The sequence below is a fragment of the Protopterus annectens genome, chromosome 1.part2, assembly GCF_019279795.1.
Source record: "Protopterus annectens isolate FY-2018-M chromosome 1.part2, PAN1.0, whole genome shotgun sequence".
Lineage (NCBI taxonomy): Eukaryota > Metazoa > Chordata > Ceratodontiformes > Protopteridae > Protopterus > Protopterus annectens.
Window position 1 is genome coordinate 1,015,635,197 of NC_056727.1, and position 24,846 is coordinate 1,015,660,042.

Sequence of the window (24,846 nt, forward strand, 5' to 3'; positions counted from 1 at the left end):
TGTTCATGGCTGGGCTGGTCTGCTGCCTGTGTAATTGGCTGATTCTGATACATTTCACCTGCCAGCTATGCTAGTTCTCCTTGATTACCTTCCTACTGCTGTTTCCCCTTCCCATTGCCTTCCTGTTTAAGCCCAGGGATGCACCGTGCAAACACAGTGCTCAGATGTGCACAGAGCTGCTATTTCCTGGTTTACTTTTTTTTCCTTTAAAACCCAGTGCGCGCCATGCACACCCATTTAGGCAATGTAAAGAGTGCTAGGCAGCCTCAGACATACCCCCTTGCTTAGCTCTGCTAAGCTAATGGCAAACCTGAGCCACAGGGCTCCAATAGGCTTACAGTATGCCTGGCACACTCCTCTATGATGTCAGCTAGCTCTTAGTCTTGTACCATGCTATTCCTGCACTTCGGTTGAGTGCTGGCTAACATTGAGGGGAAATCATTTGCATAGGATTGCCTGCTAATACATAGTTACAGGTACCACACTGAGCCTTCCCCCATATCAACCACTATTCACTGGCAATTGTCTTCTGCCTGCCATTTAGTATAATGGCAAAATAGTGATTTTGGTTAAAATGCTTATTTCAGGGTTTTTTTATTTTCGGCCTGATCCCGTTTGCGCGCCACTGCCCTACTAAGCAGCTAAAAAAAAATAAAAGTTATTTTTTTATTTTGGCAACTGTTTTTCATGCCAATGATCATATATTTGGCCATTGGCATGTTTTACACATACTATACACCCTTTCTTTGGAGCTGTCATGGCTCTGTTTTGTAGTTTACAGAAATGTACTCGGTTACTAACCGAGTACATTTCTGCACACTATACTAGTCCTGCACGGCCAGCTGACAGCTTCCTGGATCACAAATTCACATAATTTGCATGGGTTTCACCTGAAAATGTGGTAATTTGCATACATGCGCTGTGCCCCTGCTTATTCCTGGATCGCACGGTGGCCATATTGCCTCCAGCAGCTCCTGCACTATTCCTGTATGCCGTGCAGAGCTAGCTATCTTTAATGCCTGTCATAACACCTCCACCTGATTTTTTGTTAGAATGTCTATTACAGTAAAAACATTTATACCCTGACAGAACTGGTTTCCAGTCATTGTTCTTTAACCATGTTTCACAAACTATTACAACATCAATCTTGTGGGAACGTAGCAAATGTTCTAATAAAAAAACTTTATTATTAATGCTCCTAGCATTAACAACCATCAGAGATGCATCAACTGTTACTATCTGTAAACTGTTACATTTTTGACCTGGCAAAAATCCTGGCTAGTGTTTGTCAAATATTGCAAAATATCTGCTGCAAAAATTATCTTCCCTGATCTAGACAAATGCACACCATCCTGCCTGAACACATGTGTGTGCCCAAAAGAAGGCTTGGATGCTCTATACATTTCCATTTTTTAAAACAGGACATTTTTTCCATGTAGGTGTTTATCCAAAAAATCTTTTCATTCACAGTGACCTGACTATCCTTTCTATAGGTGATTTGTAAAAAATATGCCCTAACTTCAGTACAAGCTATGTTATCTAGAAGGGCTGCCAGTTCCTGACTAACAGTCAGAAAATCTTTGCTGGTGACATAATTTGTACCAACATGAATAAAAACAGATCCATACTTCCTTACATTAAGGCATTCCAAGGCTTGGTTCACATCTTCTATTTTTGCTCCTGGCAAGCGTAACACTACTCGCTGTTCATTATCATCTCTGCAAATGAAAGTATCAGTTCCTCTAATAACTGAATCTCCAATTACAAAAATATCTTTGCTGACCAGGTCTGAAGAATCTTCAGCTTCTAATACAGTCATTTCAGCTCTATCATTTGTTATGAAGGACAGATCTTCATCAGTATTGGTCTTATTAATTCCACTGTTTTCATTGCGTATTAAATTCTCATCCAGCTGGCACTGTAAATCCACAGCTTGAGCCATGTAGTCAACATCTGTCTTTCTCTTCTTTTTTCTTACAGTAATGTTCTTCAATCCTTCCACGTTCAGTTTTGATTTCTTCCTTTTCAACTGCCCCTTGCCTCTTTTTTCTACCTTTTCCATTGAAAAGGTGATGCCTTTTTCTGTAGACTGAGGGTTTTCTTATAGACAGATATCTTCATTCCCTGTCACCAGTGTGTTACATAACAAAGCAGAATCCTTTTTACTACGTATTCTTTTTCCTTTACAGTTATTAGTCAGTTTCTTTTGCTTCCTTGTTATTTGTTGAGAACTTCTTCCTTTCTTTCTTTTTTTGTTTCCTTCTAAACAAACTGGATCCTCAGATTGCTGAGTACTTGCATCCACAATTCCATAGTTCTCAGGGGCCTTATCATCTTTCATAGGAGTTGAATGTTCTTTGCAGAAAATGGATGCATCATTTCCTAAATCTGTTCTATTTGTTCTATGCCTAACATTATTTAGTTCATCAGTCCAGTCATTAATATATGATACAACAGTTCTCCAAGCCATGCCAACTGCACATGTGCGATCATCATCATTAAGTCGAGATTTGCTTCTAACAATGGTAAGCAAATCATCCAACTTTTGACATAAGGAACAAAGATCACCAGTGTTATCAGCTGTTACCTTTAAATATGCATAGCATTTATTGCACTGTACAATATACTTGTGCATTAGCTAATCGTTAATTGCATACTCATTTAAGGAATCCATATTCAACTTTAACTGAATAAAATATTGCAAAGGAAAAAAATTACACAAAGTAGCAAAGAATTCAAAGGGACTTAAATCAACTTCTGTGACAAAAATTATACCAGCAATATCCAACTAAATAATAACATACAATAAAGTTGTTCTGACCATACAAGTTCTACCAGCCAGGCAGAAGTTGTAATTTGACATCATGACATCAAACTGACAAAGTTGTTTAAGAAAAACAATAGAAGCCTGAACTTGAAATGTCACAGAATGTAGCAATCATATTCTGAACAAATAGTATTAAATTGACAATAGATACTCAGCTTAATAACATGGGCTTGTGCATAATAACACTACTGTTTTAACATGTCATAAATAGCATACACTATATTGAACATCAAAGGGAAGCATGATGATTTTCTCATACAAGTAAATGTGCATAACAAGTCATATAATTGCTTTAACTTAAATTGTGGTTTTGTAACCCATCTTGACCATACATAATACTTAAGCTGTTACCAATGTAACTAATGTTTTATACTTGACATCAAACTGACAAAGTTTTTCAAGGGAAACAATAGAAGTCTGAACTAGGACTGTCACAGAATGCAACAATCACATTCTGATCAAATAGCATTAAATTGACAATAATCACTCAGTTTAACTTTTGCTGATTATACAACATAGAATATTGCCATTTAAATATAAAAATGTTCAGTATATGCCATAAAATGGCAATTTATGAATATGGAAAGGGAACTTGTAATTATTAATCACAATAAGTGAATTTGTTGTTTTTAACATATCATTTCACTCATTTTATAATAATAAATGACAGATATGAAAACCCTTATGTGTAGGAAATGGGGGGAAGAGGGATGCACTAATAATTAAAATGCACTAACTTTCATTAATGTTCACATAAAACAAACTCGATGCTTTAAGTAAGTTAGCAACAAACAAAGTGATTACTTAAATGCTGGCAAATGAAATATAACTTCTGATATATCCAGTAAAATCCACTGTATTATAAACATTAGGTATAAATATTATTATCATCTCTTTATATTAAGTAATACATTTTGAGAGACTTCATCTGGTGAATATGTTAAATAACTGCTTGCTATAATCTTTTACTGAGGTTTTATATATGATACATCCTACTTTACTATGATTGAATTGCTTGTCATCTATCTTTCTTGTAAATATTAATTGCTTATACAATAAGCAGACATTTATATTGTATTAGAATTCTGTCTAATCTACAATAGTACTATATCTGTTCAAAATAATATAAATATTGCTTATTCCTATTACAAATATTCTTCATATGATAATTCAGTTTATGGAGCTCAAGTGTTCTGAATTGTCAATGAAGGACTTAGGTTTATCCATCAGATTAGGAATAATTTTCATTCCATGGCTAGTGCGGATCTTAGTTTTATTAACATTTATTAACTTAAATTTGTTATTTCACAAAAATATTTTTAGTATGCCTGACCAAAACATTACTTTACTGGTAAACACTCAAAGTATAAAACTGATAACTTCCTTTAAAATCTCAAACATATACTTTATATTTATCAGAGGAAAATGTTTAATAGTCACAATAAAACAAAAAATGCATAGTTTAAATAACCTAAGATGGATTTAACTTTATTATCTTTAGATACCAATGGCTTAAACGATCCTAGCAAGAGATCAAATCTACTGAAATATTTAAAACTGAACAAAGCACAAATTGTTTTGCTTCAAGAAACTCATTTCAAAACAAATGACAAATACAAATGGAATCCTAAGAAATATATGACATTGGCACAATCCACTTATAAGACAAAGCCAAAAGAGGTAACAATTTTATGTAAAACGTGATTAACCCAGAAATCATTTATAAGTATGAAGATAAAGTAGGTCTTATGGCATTAGTAATAGTTAAATATAATAACAGAATATGGACCCTAGCCAATCTATACTGGTTCCCATGCATTGGAACAGGAACTGTTAAAAAACACTTGGATTTCATTTCTAATAATTATAAAGGCAACTTAATATTAGGAGGAGATTTTAACTGTATAATTGATATTTCTGAAACTACAAATAAAAGACCGTTGCATATATCTTCTGTATCAAAAGCTTTAAACAAGTGGGTAGAATCATTTCATCCTGCAGATACTTTCAAATTTAAAGAGGATAAATCTTAGTTGTTTTCCCATCAAGATCACAGATTTGTTATCCAAACTAGAAAAGATAAAATATTTGCTGCTCGTGACTTACACTCTAAAATCATTAATTTATCAATCACTCCCTGCCCCTTTTCAGACCACAATCCTTTCATACTAAAACTTCAAAATGGGTAGAAACCATTAATCTTTAACTCCTGAATTCCAACATATATAACTAAAATTAAAAAGTTCAAACCCTGGTTATTATATGAATTACAGTTCTTCTTAGATATTAATTACACCACAGAGATAAATAAAATAATGATGTGGGACTCATTAAAAGCTTACATATATGGTAAAACTCTAACTTGGTATAAAAAAAATCAGATAATGGGATTCTAAATTATTATATCTACAATTCAAACTTTTGTCAGTAAAAGCTAAAAAAAATCAAAATCATTTGGAGATGAAAAATAAAGTAGAAGTATTAAATAATAAATACAAAGAAATTCTAACACATAAAACTAGATTAGCTTTAGAAAAATTAAACATTGATACCTTGGTCACTTCTCCCAAATATCTACATAATTTATCCACAAGAATCAACATACAATCAAAAGCTAATAACATTAAAAGTATCTTCCATGAAAAGAAAGGGAAAATGTCTTTGATATAGGTGACATTCTTGATGCCTATAGAAATCACTATATGGAACATTTCCAAAAAGAAAATACACATATCAATCAATTAAATCTAGATGAAAAATCTTCTGATATATAAGAAAGAAAAATTAAAACTAGAGCTGCAAGCACCCATATCCTACAAAGAAATTACAGACACAATAAAAGAGGGTAAAAATAATAAAGCTCCAGGTATACATGGCATAATTATGGAAATATATAAACTTTTTCCTTCAAAGATACTATCCTTCTTCCATAAAACTTTATTAGAAATTCAGTCACAAGCTTTAATACCACCTTCTTGGAGATATTCCTTAATCACACCAGTCCTAAAGGAAAACAAATCTCCAAACCTCTGTACCTCATATAGACCTATATCATTATTAAATAATGACTATAAGATATTTATGACAATATTAACTAACAGAATGAAAATACACTATCCAAAACAATAAATAATAATCAAACTGGATTTATATATCATAGACAAACACATGATAATATTAAAAGGATAATTTCTCTTACAGATTATGTTAATAAAGAAAATAAAGAAACATAATTGGCTTAGATAGAGAGAAACCCTTTGATTCCCTAAATTGGGACTATTTATTCAAAATCCTAATGCTATTTGAATTTCCTGCATCCTTTGTTTATCTCCTAAAGAATATATATATACAAATAATTTAGCATATGTCAAATTAGGTCATTTTACCTCTGAATCCATACATATAACAAAAGGCACTAAACAAGGATGTCCCATGTCACCAATTCTATTTGCTCTGGCTATTGAAATATTGGCAGATTCAGTTCATAACAATATAAAAATCAAAGGAATAGATGTTTATGAACAATACAATTCTAAAGTAATGCTATTTGCTGATAACACACTACTAATATTATCTAATACAAAAGAGACATTAGAAGAATTAGAAATATTAATTGACAACTTTCTCATGACTTCAGGACTCCAGTTCAATAAATCAAAATCAAGTATTTTATTTTTAAATAAAAAAAGAACTACAGACTAAGGGGGATCATGTCATAGGGAAAAAAGAATCTACCTTAAAATATCTAGGAACTGAGTTATGCAAGGATAATAATAAATCAGTCTAAAAAACTACAATAATATCATCAATACAATTAAAATCTCTGTGGAGAAATGGAACAAAATAATATTTACATTTGAAGATAGACTATGGTTAATAAAAATGCTTTTACTGCCCAAGATCCTATATATAGCCTTGGCAATATAACTGTTACCAGAAAGGAATATACTTAAAGAAATTAATTCATGCCTAATACAATTGTTATGGTTTCCCAAAAGAAACAAAATAGCTTTAATACACCATATCAGACCATGGAAACAGGGAGGATTAAACTTTCCTGATATAGAAACATATATAAAATTATCAATATCTAAAACAATCTCAGATTGGATAAGTCCAAATTACTCTGCAAATTGGAAATAATTAGTAACTGTAATATCAATAAATGAATTTGATTTATAAAAAATTTCAAATAACAGCTAAAAACAATTTGCCATGGCACATATTATGTATTAGTATGCAATATACCATAACTAAACCCACTGAAATGCATATGATTAATTATTACATTGACTCATTTAGGAAAATTGGTACAAAAGAAAAAAGTACCACGGAAACCTTGCTCCAGCAAACGAAAAAAAGCAGTAGTAAAGCTGCTACAAAAGACCAGGAGAAGTAAATTTCCTCTTAACGCAAATTTATTAATTAATGTTTTCGCCTTGCTTACTAGCTTGGCTTCTTCAGAGAACGTTTAAAATAAAACAAAGTACAACTTTTATACTTCTTTAAAGGAAGTGATGTCAGTGAGATACCAATACAAACTATTTCTTCATCCTGTCATAACAGATGGTATATTTTACTAAAAGATTATGTTAAAAATGACAATGTATCATTTAAAAATGACTATATATAATTTAAAAACAAATATAGTACATGAAAAGCAAATGTAATACATGAGGACTGTCTCCGATTACTACCGTAAAAACGGATGCATACAAATGGAATATTATGTATCAAACAACTTTCCATTACATCTTAATAAAATATAAAATATATAAAAAAGGGGGTTATTAATATAAATCAATCTAACCTATCAGGTATAAAATATACAAGATACAAAAACTGCCTAAAAATAAACTGATTAAATATATGATCAATGAATAAATAGACAAATATATATATATTCGGCACTTATGAAATTGTAAAGGTATAAAAGAAGGGACTTACAATTAACATAGACAGTATAATCAAAAGAAAGGCAGTCATTCAAACTTATTAAGTTTTAAAAATTAAAAATTAATCATTAATTATTAATAATTAATAAATCAAGGAATGTTCAAAGTTCTAAGTTCTAAGTAAAGGTGTTAAAAGGGGGTCCAGGAAATCGAATTTCTAAGTTAATCTAAAAAGATTAACGTAGGTAACTTCTTAATTTCAAGACAGGCAAAATATTACAACTATCATTTAGTCTAGGAAAATGGAATGCATCCGTTCTAAATTGCCACTCTAACTCCAAGATTTCTAATAATAATGTAATGGGACCCCCTCTAGTAGATGGTTTAGTTTGGTCAATTGCCATGAATGAAAAGCTGTGCCCTTGGTGGTCAATTATATGTTTAGCTAGGGCATTATTTTCATTTCGATTATTCATGGCATAAATGTGTTCGTACATGCGATCGCGTAATCTACGGTCCGTCTTTCCGATATAGAAAGACGGACAGCAATCGCAAAGGGCCACGTACACTACAGATTTACTTTCACAGTTAAGGGGTTTCCTTATGTTGTACTTCTTGCCCCTCACTGTGAATGTCTGACCGGACTTGGTTTTGTAACATCTATTACAAAAACCGCATGGGTACATGCCCAGTTTTTTATTGTAAAATTTACCTGTGAGGTCCCTCTGTAATAATTCTTTTAAATTCCTACTTCTTTTAAAAACAAATTTAGGAGAGTATCCAAAATTCTTGATTAAATTAGGGTTACTTAAAATAAAGTCCCAGTTCTTCTGAATAATTGTAACTATTTCACTGGAGTCAAAACTGTATGTAGTCACATAACTGAGGGTTGGATCAAGAGAAATCCTTTTGTCAACGCTTAAATGATCAGTGACCAAAGAATCTTCGTTAATAATTGTCAATGAAACATTGGTATGTAAAGCATTGTCCAAGTTTACTTTAGACAAAATTGCTTTAAAAAAGCCATTAAGTCTTTTTACTTTTACCTCATTAAAAATTTCCTTAATGAATTTTGATGGATATTTTCTCTTCAAAAACATATCTGTTAATAAATCACATTCTTCATAGAAAAATTCCAACGTACTGCACATTCTTGCCGCTCTAACGAATTGCCCCTTGACTACGGCTTTCTTCTGTCTAAAGGGGTGATGACTAGAAAAATGCAAGAATGAGTTACAGTACGTTGGCTTCCGATGTATCTTTGAAATAAACAAACAAGATTGGAAGTCTTTCATCAATTTTACGTCTAGGTAATCAATACTTGATGTTGAGAAATTATAGGTGAATTTCAAGAATTCTGAAGTGTTATTAATGGTAGACACAAAAGTGTTGGCCTTTGCACTATTACCTTCAAATAAAATGAAGATATCGTCCAGATATCTCGTATAGAATCTAATGGGTGTTACAAGTTCAATTGAGGAAAAAACAAAGTGTTTCTCCCAATAACTCATGTAAAAATTAGCCACCGATGCTCCACAAGGAGAGCCCATGGCTACTCCTTGTTTTTGCAAAAAGTATTTTTTATCGAACATGAAATAGTTCGAGGATAACACAATATCCAATATTTCAGTGATGACATCTATCTCGTTTTTTGGAGCCCCTAATTCACCCAAAAGGAGAGCTATCCACTCAAGGGCTTCCTGGTGGGGAATCGAGGTGTACAAATCAACCACGTCAACAGTGAGGAAATTAACCTCACTGTTGAAGGGTTGAGCATTAATGGCCTCCAAAAAGGACCAAGAGTCCTTACAAATCGCAGGAAAATGTACAACATATTTGGACAACAATTTGTCAGCTAACTTAGCACAAGAATATGTCATTGAGGACCTTCCATCAATTAAGGCCCTCATTGGTGGATTTTCTAAATTTTTGTGTACCTTTGGTATGCCGAACATAACAGGTATTTTTGGCAGTGTCATATCAATAAAATTATAGGTATCTAAATCGATTTTACTTTCGAGAAATAAATCACGAAAGTACCCTCTCATCCTGTTATGTGCTCCTTGTATCTCATTAAGGGATGCTTCGGCATATGCAGGTGACTCCAAAATAGAATACATTTTTCTTATGTAAACATGTTCATCAAATATCACTAGGCCTCCCCCCTTGTCAGGTTTTAGAAGCCTGACTGGCGTATTACAAAGGTCATCAAGCATTTGGATTTGTGCTTTTGTAGTGTTAAACTTGTGGTGTGGACCCTTTGTCGACCTGTCATTAAATAAGTGTCTCAGATCCACCTCACAAGCCTGTTCAAATAACAGTAAGGAAGGATGCAATGGTGGGTTGAAAACACTACGAAGTTTTAAAGAATGAGACAGGTCAAGAGTGTCAGGTTCACTATTAAAATACAATTTTAAGTTAAGTTTTCTAACAAAGCATTTTAGATTTATCAGTTCCTTTGATACATCTCCAAATCTACTAGGTACAAAAGTGTACCCATACGCCAACATTTCAATAAGCTCTTCGGGTAAGTGAAGGTCAGTAAAATTGTAAATTTTAAAGTCACCATCCTGGTTCAAGATTATTTTAGGAACTTGTTGAAGTAAGGACGCATTGGTAAAAGAAAAATTCTCATGAGGTCCAATTAATGTCTCTCTGTTGTCTGTTAGTCCAACATTTGTAATTAGTTCCAATTCTGTCTCCTGTTGGGGCGTTGTCGTGGGTTGCGCTGGCCTAAAAAATTGTTGTTACTATGAAAATTGTTGTTATTTTTGTTGTTAGCATTTAGGCCTTTAATTCTGTTACTGCGCCTTGGGCCCGTGTTAGGGTTGTTAAAGGACACCTCATCCACTAAGTCCTCGTTGTTATCATGCAGATTGACATTAGTTTCATCAAGGTTAAAAACACAGTTTGTTCCACCTGTGGCCACCTCTTTTTGCTCAGAAAAACAGAGCTTAGGGTAAGCTTTATCACTGTGATACACTTGCCTATCTCTCACAAGTTTTTTAACTTTATTTTGTTTAAGTTTGACCAACATTGCCTCTATGCTAGTTAGTGTACGATCATAGTCCACCTTGAACATAGCAAAATTTAAGTCATCTTTCAGTTGTTTGTCAAGTAAATCAATTTCAATTATCAATTGCTGCACCTGAAGCTCGTAGTGTTTAATTATAAGCTGGAGCAGTTGTATTCCCTGTATTTGAAACAGTTCCTTCAATTCACTAAAAAATGGCAGGTTATTAAGTAAACCTGATGGTGCAAACGAATTTCTTAAACCTTTCGGTACCAGTCCCTCATGTATACATTGCTTAAAATAAGCCGATTCTAATTGTAATTTTTTTAGTCTTAAGACTTTACTGTCAAAGAGTTTCAGCTTATCTGAAATTGTAGTCATATTGTCTCTAGAACTATCCGTATTAACAATATTTGTAGTTGAAAAAACAAATGCTTCGGTATTTTGCATCCATGCAGCTATGTTAGATGAATTACTTACATTAGTAATGGTGTCTGTAGTAATAATCCCACCGCTCATTTGTACGGCATTAGGATGACCCAAAAGACCATTGGTGTAATTAGTACCAGAAATACATGGTCTAGATGAAGTTGAAACAACATCAGCAAAACGTACACTTGATCCAGAAGCCGCATTAATGCCACCTTCATTTAAAACCATCGGTGTGGCAGGAAGCGGTTGTGCTGCCGGAATATGAACATCAGCTGAAAGTGCAGAAACAGCGTGTGATGGAGGCAAGCGTCTTGCTTCTAGACTAGTATTGTTCACACTAACATCCCTTCTTTCAAACACGTCGAGTCGAGCTTGAAACCTATCAAGCTTCTCCGACAAAGACGCTAGAATTGTAGTAATTTTGATGATGGGATCCGGGTTTTCATCCGTATGCCCGTTGCTGGTTATAGTTGAAAAAATGTGCGGAGTGCTGGGGCTGTCAGGTCGTTCCGTGGCCATCAGACAAACCAGTACAAAACGCCAAAAAGCAACAAACTAGGTACAAAAGGAAAAAAAAAAAAAAAAAAGGAAAAAAAAAATTTAGGAAAATTATTAATGCAAATATACATTTAAAAATCTGGTTTGATCTTTTAACACTATTTATAGACACAAAGAACTTTCTACATAAAATATTTAGAGAAAGTATTAATTCCTGGGAACAGAAAGGATTTGCTTGTTGGCTCCAATGTATCAAAGAACTAAAAGTTTTAGATATGCAAGTAACAATAACAACATACACAATTCCATAACAGGACTGGTTAACTTTATAGATTATTCTGTCATATTTGAAAGTTTTCTTCATTTAAAGAAATACCTAAATTTACAAAATATATATATGAAATCATATATATTGACTTTGAGATGTGAAACTGTATTTCAAAATTTTACAAAATATTGATAAATTATAAAACAGCACCCAAAACCTCATATTGGAGATATATAACAAAAGGACACAATACAGTTAACTGAAGATATTAAAACAAATATCTTATTATTAAAAAAATATACACCCTTTACACAATACTGGAAAGTTTTTAATTGGAAATGCTCGCACAGAGCATTCTTAACCCCAGACAGAATCAGTAAAATTATTTCTTCCATAAAAGGAATATGTTGGAAATGTGAGCAAGTACACAATGCAGGTTAGAACCAGATTTTCTTTGACTGCGTTAAAATTAAGTCATTTTGGAATGGTATTAATAACTTTCTACAAGCTTTATTTAATCATTTTATTTAACTAAAGTTCTTGTATTATTAAATGTGAATGAAGGTCCTCATTTGAATAGGTCAAACGTGTATTTAGTATGGACTATACTTGCAATTTCAAGGAAGTGTATAACAAGAAGATGAAATACAAACACAATACCAGCTTTGGAAAACGTCTACAGCCAACTGAAGACCACAGCATTATTGGAAATTAAAATTAAAGAACTTAGAATTTATTCAGAGCCATGTATCAACAACCCTTGGGGAAACATCTTATCATTGATTGACACTATACAATAATTGATCAGACACTCTGATAATGGATTGGACATACTTATGAAGTAACTGTATATATTAAGATCTGTTATAGTGTCAGGCTAATGTAAATAGTATACATAGTTATTTAATATGTTATTTATAAATACAATGGAATTCATTAAAATGTATTTGAAAAATAAAAATAATTTTTGAGAAAAAAAGTATTACTGTTACTTGAGAGTAGAGCTGATGTTTATTATTTAACAATGGTGAATCAACCATTATTTCAAAGCCTCATTATTTAGTAACAATCATACATTGGAATGATCATAATACAATTTTCAGAAATGTTCAAAGTAAAGTATCAAAGGGCAAATCAACATGTATGTCCAAATCTGGTGAAGTGGAATACAAAGCAACAATTCCAACTGCAGGTGTTTATTCCGTGAACACCTGTAGATCTTAAAGACAGCTATGACAGTGATGGAAGGTTATATGAAGACAGCAAAAAGATTTTTATCATGCTGTCAAAAAAAATGAAAGACTCTGAAAAAAAATGACACCACTAGAATTTTTCCAAAACAGATGCATGTGACAACAGGTAAATTCTATTTTGGTTTAAAGATGGCACAGACTGCAGGCATACAAATATATTGCTCCCACATGCAGTTTGAATCAATGCTATATTTTTAACTGCGGAGAAGCAGGTCAGGAAATATTTGGAACAGTGTGTGCTAATGTATATAACTAGTATATAATTGCCTGTCACAGTACACAGAGTGCTCTTCTATAAAAAATGTGCACTGACTGATCTGGTAAGTAAATTGTAAGTAATTCCAAAGCAATATGCAAGAGAGGAATATAGGGAATAAAACTTATAGCAGTAATAATGAGGTTGTTTGCAGTACATTATATGTTAGACTGCATGAAGAATATGAACTGCAGTAGATTATATGTTAAACTACATGAAAATTTGGAACTGCACCTACAATAGTTCAGAATTATTGAAATAAAACATTGTACATTCTACTACCTCCATCATATGTATTGAGTTTGCCTAAATCATATGACATTAGCTGACAAACCTGAAGTAAAATGTGTCTTTCTTATTCTGCTTACAGAATTTACTTTGTAAAAGAATCAGATGACATAGACTGAACTCTAAGGAATATAATGCCATTTCTCCACCTGATATGGTCATTAATTACAAGACATTCTTTAGTTTGCCCACAGATTATAATGTAAAGCAAGAAGTCCTAGATAACTGAGCTATATAGTGACAGCAATGAGGTCAAACAATATGTTTTAAGCCTGTGTGAATAAAAGTCCTCTTTTCAGAGACTTTTTAAACTTCAAGGGCATATCATCTAAAAGACTGTCTTTTTTGTCCAACAAAAGGAAAGAACAACAGTTTTATGTTATTTAGTTTACTATTTCAAGTAACTTGCAAGTGTTTTAGCTAAAAAAAGACATGATGAATTCCAGATACAATATTATGCTGCCCATGTGTTAAGCAGATTACAAATTCTAATTAACATGTTTCTCTGACAGGTTAATTTTGTTAATCATTTGAACAGCTGAGGTTTATACAATGATTAATTTCTCTTGCTTTATGCATATGATACAGCATAGGAGTACATGTTAGTACTTTGGATTTATAATTATACTAATGGTGTTCATAACTTTCATGAGTTATAAAAATGCTTATAAATTTTAGAGCTTACATTTTAAATATAAAAACAATTCTACTGGTAGATAGTGTGGAAGATTAATGCTCTAAAATATTATCAAGATGGAGACACTCCAGGTGCAGTTAACCGTTGACAAGACCCCTATTCAAATTATAGATAGCTACAGGCCCCCAAATTTGACTCACGATGCCCACTCCACCTATCTGAACCTCTTCAAATATATCCAGACTCAACTTTTTGCCCTGATCCTGGGTGACTTTATTTACCCAACCATAGACTGGAAAAACTACTCATGCCAGAACACAAATGCCCAGAGACTCCTCGATTTTATCAATGCAAATGCATTGGAATAGCTAGTGGACACCCCCACAAGAGGTGATAATATCTTGGACTTGGTATTAACCAATGTGACACCCCTGCACTGGACCAGTAATCGAGGAGCCTCAAACCTCACTACTAGCACCAGTGAAGGACATACACATTGAGAGGATGAGAAGTACACATGCAGTAAAGTACAATTTCCCTTAAGAGCACACAGAGATCACAGTCAGTCTGGGGCTCGTTTCTCCCTCTTTCTCCAGATCCCCAATAAGACTCCCCACTGGTACAGCTATAGGGTTAAGATCTCAGCTGAGTGGCCAAGCCAAAACTTCCAGCACCCTGTCTGTCCAACCAGTATTTTGTGTCCCTGCCCAAGTAGCTGACACACACACATGCACACACACACACACACAAACACACACACACACACACACACACACACACACACACACACACACACACACACACACACACACACACACACACACACACACACGCACACACACACACACATACACACACACACTTTGAGATTTGATTTATACATAAACAAAAACACACAACTGGAAAAGGCTGGCACAGGTTTACTAGCTATGCCCCTTTCTGCCCAGACTATAAGGCAGTACCAGCTGCCACCAGCCACTACTTATCAACTACTTTTAAGGCCCTTACCAAAGGGTGCCCAATCTTACTGTGTAATGTTACTATTAATCCAAATGTAAGTCTGACTAGGAGCAATGCTATTTAGGGGTGGCTTGTACAGTGTCACCAAATACATATGCAAGTACTCTAAGAGCTTAAATATGTCTCACAAATATCAGCCACAAAGATAGGTTTAAATATATGTAATAATAAATAATAAAAGAACAAGACAATACTCAACACAGTAACTACAGAGTTTAGAATCACAGGAAATATTTTAAAACAACATTGCAGGACAGTCTCAAATAAATACAGAAACATCTAAACTAATCCTTACTATATTCATATCTATATCTAAAAGATACTATGCGTAAATCTTACTTACAGAGCAAGGCAAATGCTTATGAGGATGTTTCTAGGTCCAAGACAAGATACAAATGCACAGACTTTCTTTATGCAATAGTTCTTAAATTAATATTCAACATCACTGCTGTCTTAGCTCAGACGACATCACTCTTTATCACCTGACTTCAGTTCCCAGGCTAAACAGACACTTAGAATTTAACACCTATGTGTCAAAAATACATATCTCTCTGAAGTGCGCAGCTGCTAGGAAGTGATGGAGCAATAAAAACACTTTTACATTTGAAACCTATCAATTATTTCTGTTTCAAGAGAATAGAAAAACCTCCAGATCTAGACATTGTGTCTGCTTACTGAGAGATAACACACTTGTAAAACACTTTGCTTTTCAACTTATTTTCTTGAAGTTTTGCAAGTTAATTCTGTATGCTCCAGCTTCTACTATTAAAACATACATTTGCACAGGTATATAGCTTATATACCTTTCTGTTCTTTTCCAGTAGGAAACACTGTGGTTACATTCTTGAAGCTCAGTACATAACATACAGTTCAACACACACTTCTGTACCAGTAGTTTAATATCCACATAACATATAGTTCTCTTACATTTATAAGACAAGCATATGAATCAAATTAATATTCACAAATGACACACGACTATCCACAAAATTCCAGACAGATGAGCTGGCAGTGTCACAATTCCCCCGCCAAAAAAACTCAAGCCAGTTTTTCAAGTGATCCTTGAGGAACATTGCTTGAGAGGGTTGAGCCTATCTAGGAATAACTTACCCCATTCCTTGTCTTGAAAGCCCATCTGTGTTGGCATTGCTAACCCCACTGCAGTGGTGCACTGTCATATCATATGCTTGCAACCGTAGGACCCACCTTAATAACTTGGCATTTTGTTGGCTGGCTCGATGTAGCCATGTTAATGGATTGTGGTCTGTAACTACAGTGAATTTTCTTCCATACAGATAAGGCTGAAGCTTCTGCAGTGCCCACACTATGGCTAGGCATTCCTTTTCTACAACTGCTTACCATTCTTCCCTGGGTTGGAGCCTACAACTGAGATAAATCACTGGGTGCTCTTCTCCCTCTAAAGAAACCTGGCTAAGTACAGCCCCCACCCCATGGTTTGAAGCATCCACCTGCACAACAACTTCTTTGCCTTTATCTGAACTGGCTAACACAGGGGGTCCTCCCAATGCTTATTTAAGCTTCTGAAATGCCTGCTCACATGATGGAGTCTACACTACCTTATCTGGCCTGTTTTTCCTTGCCGGGTCTGTGAGGGGAGCAGTTATGGTACTATAACTGAAAATGAACTTTCTATAGTACCTTGCTGTCCCTAAGATTGCCCTCTCCTGCTTTTTGGTAACAGGAACAGGCCATGCCTGAATGGCTTTCACTTTGGTGGGTTCTGGCCTGATGTTACCACTCCCCAATCTATGTCCTAGCTAGGAGTCCTCTGCAATATCCACCTGACATTTGCTGGACTTAATGGCCAGCTCTGCCATCTGTAGTCTGTCCAGCCCCTCCCTGACATGCTGAAGGTGCTCTTGCCAGGAATGGCTGTAGATGGCAATATCATCTAGGTAAGCAAGGGCAAAATCTCCTGCTCCTGCTAAGATAGGATCTACCAGCCTCTAGAAAGTTGCTGGGGCATTTTTCATCCTAAAGGGTATCTTTACGAACTCATGCAAGCCAAAAGGAGTCACAAAGGCTGACCTCTTTCTAGAACTGGGCATCAAGGGCACTTGCCAGTAGCCCTTGGTAAGATGAGTGTTAGTAAGATACTTAGCACCACCCAGCTGCTCTAGAGCTTCATCTGTTCTAGGCAAGGGATAACCATATGACTCTGTGTGACTATTTAATTTCCTGTAGTCCACACAGAACCTGGTGCTGTCATCTTCCTTTGATACCAGCATCACTGGGGAGGCCCAGGAACTGCTGGACTCCTGAATTACCCCTAATTACAACATTTCCTGTAACTCCTCCCTCTGAGTCTGACTCTCTCAGGCACCCTATATGGGGCCTGCTTAATAGACCTTTGGGGTCCTGTATCCACAAGGTGCTGCACCAGGTGGGTCCACCCTGGTTTGGCAATGAATCTGACCCAAACTCTTGTAACACTGCTTGGATTTCTCAAACCTGGGTAAGAGATAGCTGCTTGGACATTGCTACCCCTTCCACTGAGGTGTCAGTCCGAGTCTCACTGAGGAGATCAGTCACCAGATCCCCCTCAGACTCCTCCTGCAATCCACTGCAAATAATCAACACAAGGGCCTCCCTATCCATGTTAAGGCTTCATCATGTTAACAGGTTACAGTTTGTGCCCTTGTCTCCTGCCTAGCAGTTCTACCATGTAGTTAACATCACTGACCTTCCTTACCACCTTGTAGGGTACCCCCCCAAGCTGCCTGCAGCTTGTTGTGTCTGACAGGAATGAGAACCATTACCTGCTGCCCTAGACCATACTCTTTATTTCAAGCATTCCTGTCATACCAGACTTTTTCTACTGTTGGGCTTCTGCCAGGTTCTCCTGGGTCAAGCCCATGATTTCCCTGAGCCTTGTCCTGAGGTTTAGGACATATGGCACAACAGACTTCTTGTGGGATTCACACTCACCCTCCCACTCATCTCGAATCAAATCTAGAAATCCCCTCACCATATGCCCATACAGCAACTCAAAGGGTGAAAAACTTGTGGATTCCTGGGACACCCCTCTGTAAGCATACAAGAGATGGGCCATATATTTGTCCCAATCCCTCTTAAACTGGTCTGCAAATGCCCATAGCATCATCTTCAGTGTAGAGTTGAACCTCTCAACAAGACCATTAGTCTAGGTATGGTAGGGGGGTGGTCTTTAGGTGCTTCACCCCACAGTGCTTCTACAGACAAGCCAGCATGTCTGACATGAAATTGGCACATCTGTCAGTCAGTATTTATTTTGGAAAACCTACCCTGCTGAAAATTTCTAACAAAGCCCTTGCCACCTTTTCTGCCTCAATGGAGGACAGAGCCACTGCCTCAGGATATCTGGTAGCATAATCTACTACCACTAGGATATACTTTTTCCCTGTAGAACTTGGGGTACTCAGAGTCCCCACAATATCCATAGCTACTCTCTGAAATGGCTCGTCAATCACAGGCAAAAGCATCAAAGGAGCTTTCACCTTGTCTCCTGCCTTGCCTACCTTTTGGCACTGCTCATAGGTCCTGCAGTACCCTGTTACATCTGTGGAAATCCCAGGCCAAAAAAAAGTTCTGCATAATATGTCTCTGTGTACGTGTTATGCCCATATGACTTGCAAAGGGAATATCATGGGCTATGGCTAGAAGTGCCAGATGGTAGGCTCTGGGTACTACCAACTGCTGTATTCTCTCACCCTCTAGCCCTCCCTCAGGGGTCCACTCTCTATACAGTAACCCTTTGTCCCAGTATACAGATTCCCCTTCTCTTGAGAATCAGGTGCCTCACTAGCTACCTCCCTCAGGCCTTATAATGTAGGGTCTGAGAGCTGAGGCTGCCTCAACTATCTCTTTGTAACCATTCCCAGTTCCCCTTCCACAGGAAGTCTGGTATCCTCTGACAGCAGTGTCTCACTATCAGCCTGGGTTCTACTACTCACCTCTGCCCTTGTAGTCACTCTGTCCAAGGGAACATCAGTACCAACAAACAGCTATGGCTCTCCTTCAGTCTCACTGCTACAGGGTAGCTCTGTCTCTGAAGTAACCACCTCGCCAGTCTTGGCTGCAAGTGTGATTTCTGTCTGTGTCTCCATCAGGCTACCAGACCTACTTCCTTGTCTCCAAGCCTGACTGTGTATAACTGCATGCACACATGGTACTGCATTATCAAAATCATTCCCTATCAGGACATCTGCAGGGTGGTAGTTTGGTACTCTTCTTGTCTCGAGACAACCTACTGTTGGCATTTTGTCATTCCCACTTAATGGCTCTCCCACCTTTTGTTCCCCTCCTTGCCTCTGTGAACATATATATGTTAAACGGCCCCCACTGGTTGCATTTAAAACATTTAACCCTTGGTACTGGATGTGTACCTGGACTAGTGGCTTCCCTGCTAATGGCAGATTCTGTTGGGGCAGTCTGGGTTGCCTTTTCCCTTAAACCCATGAGCAGTGCTGGGTATTCCTTTCCTGTGCAGTGATACCCTGCTTGCTAGGTATAGGTCTCCCTTCTTCCCCAACTCATCTGAAGTAGTGCATTGTCTATCAGCTAATCAGATTCTCATGTCCTCAGGCAAAGTGCTAAGGGCTTGTTCACTCACCAAAATGGCTGCCAGCCCTTCAAAAATGGTGACCTGACATCCATTCACCCACCTATGAAAATAAGTCCTTAGTTCAGCAACATATTCACACACACTTTCATCTGCCTTGCATCTATGCTCACAAAGCTTTTTCTTATAAGTTTCAGGTGTTAACTTAAAATATTCTAGGAAACACATTTTGACTGTATTATGATTTAAACAATCAGTATCAGACAGTTTAGACATTACAGTTACAGCTTTACTATGGATTAAGGGGATCAGGAACCATACGCAGAGCCCTTGGTTAACATTAAACTGTTTACTGTTTACATACCCTCTCAAACATATGAATGAAACTATCCAAATTATCACCTTCTGTAAATTGTGGAAGAAATTTACTGACCTTTGTTGCTTCAAGGGTTTGGTTACTCCCTTCCCCATTACCTCCATGACTCTGGTGAAGAGTCAGCATTTCCTTTTCATGTTGCCTCCACCTCTCATTCTCCTCAGCCTGCAGATGTCACAGTTTCTCATTTTCTTCAGCCTCCAGATGTCTCAGCCTCTCTGTTGCATCTGTTTCCAAATGCTTGGCCTCCAACTCAAGTCTCTTTAACTCCAGACAGATTTTTAAGTCCTCTGTGGAAAGGTTGAGCTGTCCATTTTCTGAGAGTTGCACATCTCCACGGCCAGTCTGATTGTCCTCCTGGTTGCTATTCTGTGATGCAGCTGTGACTAAAGCTGCAATAATGTCTGCTTTAGTCAGGCTGGCACACACCAGTTCTTTAGCCTGGCACATCTCACCCAACTGGCTCCTTGTCAGCTCGCCATACTCCTCAGCTGACATGCTTGCCTGCTCTCCCTGACTAGCTAAGCTAACAAAACAAAATGTGATATGAACTCTGAATGTTACTGCGTGGCTGAATGACAGTGCAAACACCTTCAGTGACCACCATGCCAAGCTATAGGAATTCAGTATCCACACCACTACAAGCTAATTAATATGTGATGTGTCTAACTCACCACTCTCAACCAATTAATATGTGATGTGGTTATCCCACCTCTTCCAGACAATTAATATGTGACACCCTCACTGGTCCAGTAAACAAGGAGCTCCAATCCTTGCTACTAGCACCAGTGAGGGACATACACATTGGGAGGATGACAAGTACACACACAGTAAAGCACAATTTCCCTTAAGAGCACACAGAGATCACAATCATTCTGGGGCTGCTTTCTCCCTCTTTCTACAGATCCCCAATTAGACTCCCTAACTGGCACAACTATAGGGTTGAGATCTCAGCTGAGTGGCCAAGCCAAAACCTCCAGGACTCTTTCTGTCCAAACAGTGCTTCATGTCCCTGCCCAAGTAGCTCACACACACACACACACACACACACACACACACACACACACACACACACACACACACAAACACACACACACACACACACACACACACACACACACACACACACACACACACACACACACACACACACACACACACACACACACACACACACACACACACACACCCACACATACTTTGACATTTGATTTATACACAAACAAAAATACACACCTGGGAAAAGCTGGCACAGGTTTGCTGACTATGCCCCCCTTCTGCCCAGACTATAAGATAGTTCCACCTGACACCAGCCACTACTTATCAACTACTTTTAAGCCCCTTACCAAAGGGTGCCCAATCTTAGTGTGTCATGCTACTATTAACCCAAATGGTAGTCTGATCAAGAGCAATGCTATTTAGGGGTGGCTTGTACAGTGTCACCAAATACATATGCAAGTAACTAAGAGCTTAAATATGTCTCACAAATACCAGTCACAAAGATAGGTTTAAATATATTTAATAATACATAATAAAAGAACAAGACAATATTCAAACAACACAGTAACTACAGAGTTCAGAATCACATTAAATATTTAAAAATAACATTGCAGGACAGTCTCAAATAAATACAGAAAACATCTAAATTAATCTTTACTATATTCCTATCTATATCTAAAAGATACTATACCTAAATCTAACTTACAGAGCAAGACAAATGCTTATGGGGATATTTCTAGTGACTAGACAAAATACAAAATGCACAGACTTTCTCTCTGAGAGAGTTCTTAAATTAATATTCAACATTACTGCTGGGTTAGCTTGGATAACATCACTCTTTGTCACCTGACTTCAATTCCCAGGCTAAACAGATACTTAGAATTTAACACCTGTGTGTCAAAAATACATATGTCTCAGAAGTGTGCAGCTGGTAGGAGGTTATGGATCAATAAAACAGTTTTACATTTGAAACTTAGTAATTATTTCTGTTTCAAAACAAGAGAAACACCTCTAACTCTAGACATTGTGTCTGCTTACTGAGAAAACACAGTCGTAAAACACTTTACTTTTCAACTTATTTTCTTGAAGTTTTGCATGTTAACTCTGAATTTTCCAGCTTCTACTATTAAAACATACATTTGCACAGGTATATAGTTTATATACATTTCTTTTCTTTTCCAGTAGGGTACACTGTGGTTACATTCTTGAAACTCAGTGCATAACATACAGTTAAACACACACTTCTACACCAGTGGTTTAATATCCACATATATAGTTCTCTTCCATTTGTAAGACAAGCATATGAATCATATTGATATTCACAAATGACACATGACTATCCACAAAATTCCAGATAGCTGGGCTGGCAGTGTCACAAATAACATGAGTAACCACTACAGCACCCATACAGTATCATCCTCCCTGGTAAGATCCAACCATAAAGTGGTCACGTTCAAAGTCACCATCTCCCATGACCCCCCCTCTAGCTAGGGTCTACAAAGCTGATTACAACCTCCTGAGGGATGGTATAAAGAGATTCACAGCCTCCTCCCCCACTGTAGGAACTGGCACCAGTCTCCAAATCTACACCAAGGTACTATATGAGCATTTATATAGATTCATGGAATCAGGAATACCTGACAGGACAAAATCATCCCCCGCAGGGAAGAGTAAACATGTCTGGTGGACATCAGAAATAAATAAACTATATAACAAAAGGAAAAAAAATGCTGTCCAGGACCAAGAATGTGCAGGTGCCCAACTGGAAGCAATCTCTCCTTAGACTGAACAAGCAAATAAGAGGACTAGTGAAATCCTCTAAAGCCAACTTTGAGTCCAAATTGGCCACATCTACTAAAGACAAGCATAAGGTCTTCTTCACATATGTTCACAGTCTCAAAGGAAGCACCCAGATCTGTTCAAAACTGGTGGCCAAGGACACCACATACACAAATGCTATAGATATAGCCAATCTACTGGCTGACAGATTCAGCAAAAACTTCTCCCCTCTGCTCCATCATCAGTAAATCATGACATCCCCAGTACCTGCCCCCACCCATTATCTCTAGGGAACAGGTCATCACTGCTCTCTCAAATGCAAAATATACAGCCCCCATGGGTCCTGATAAAATCCCAGGCTGCATCATTCATGAACTCAGGCATGAACTTGCAGCACCATTAAGTACCATATTCAACCAAAGCCTGAGTACTGGCTTTGTTCCAGCTGAGTGGAGGACAGCCACTGTCATCCCTTTACACAAAGGTGGAGCATCCACTGATCCAGGAAATTATAGAGCCATCAGCCTAACTAGCCTGATCTGCAAGGCCATGGAATGGATTATCATGGACCTCATTAACAGGGACATTGGTAATCTCCAAACACTCAACCCCACACAGTTTGGTTTTGTCAAGGGGAGGTCATGTCTGTTAAATCTGGTTGAATTCTTTGAGACAGTCACCAAAGTCATGGACGAGGGGAAGATGGTGCACACCACCTACCTTGACCTGGCCAAAGCCTTTGACACTATTCACCACTCAGGCATAGTAGATAAACTCTCTCAACTAGGCATCAATCCATATGTTATCAGATGGGTAGAAAACTGACACACTGATAGAACCCACCTAATAAAACTAGAGGAAGCCACCTCAAGCAGTAGATCCATAATGAGCAGCAGCCCCCAGGGATCAGTCTTGGGGCCTCTGTTATTCAGGATATACTTGTCTGAGGTGCAGGCCAAAACCAGTAGGCTATGGCTGACCAAGTTTGCAGATGACTGCAAGCTGGGTGCAGTCATCAATTTACCAAGTGATGTGGACATCCTCCAAGAAGGTCTCACCCAAACAAATGACTGGTACCAAAAACATGGCTTCAAGGTGAATGCCAAAAAATGCATCATCATCCCCTTTGGGGAGAGCGATGTCCCCACATATTATCACATTAATAATAATGTCCTAAGTACACAGTCAGTAGTGAGGGATTTGGGCAGCCAGGTTGATAGCAACCTGACTTTTGACCACCATGTGGCTTCTATTGTACAGAAAGATTTCTACATGGCCCACCTTATAAGAAAGGGTATCTTGTCCAGGGACAAAGTGGTCATAACATCTTTGTATTCTTCCCTTATAAGGCCAATTATTAAGTACAACGCCCCTTTTGGCATGTACTTCACAAAGCACATGCAGTAGCTGGAGAGACCATAGAGGTTGCTCACCAGGAGAATCCAGGGCCTCAAACATCTACCCTACACAGATAGGCTAAAAGCCTTGTCCCTATACTCAGTTTCATACAGACTCCTCAGAGGTGACCTCTGTCTGGCATACAGACCAATCTCAGACCCCGCTTTGATGGGACTGCTGCATATCCACAAGTCAAGCTTTACTCAAGCAACCCATATGCATGACCTCAATCTGGTCTGTGATATCAATAGGACTTGTTGGTGGGACAGATTTGTGTCTTAGAGACTCCCCCCTTCTGTGGAATAGACTAACTCTCCATGTCAAGCAGAATACATCATTATCCCTT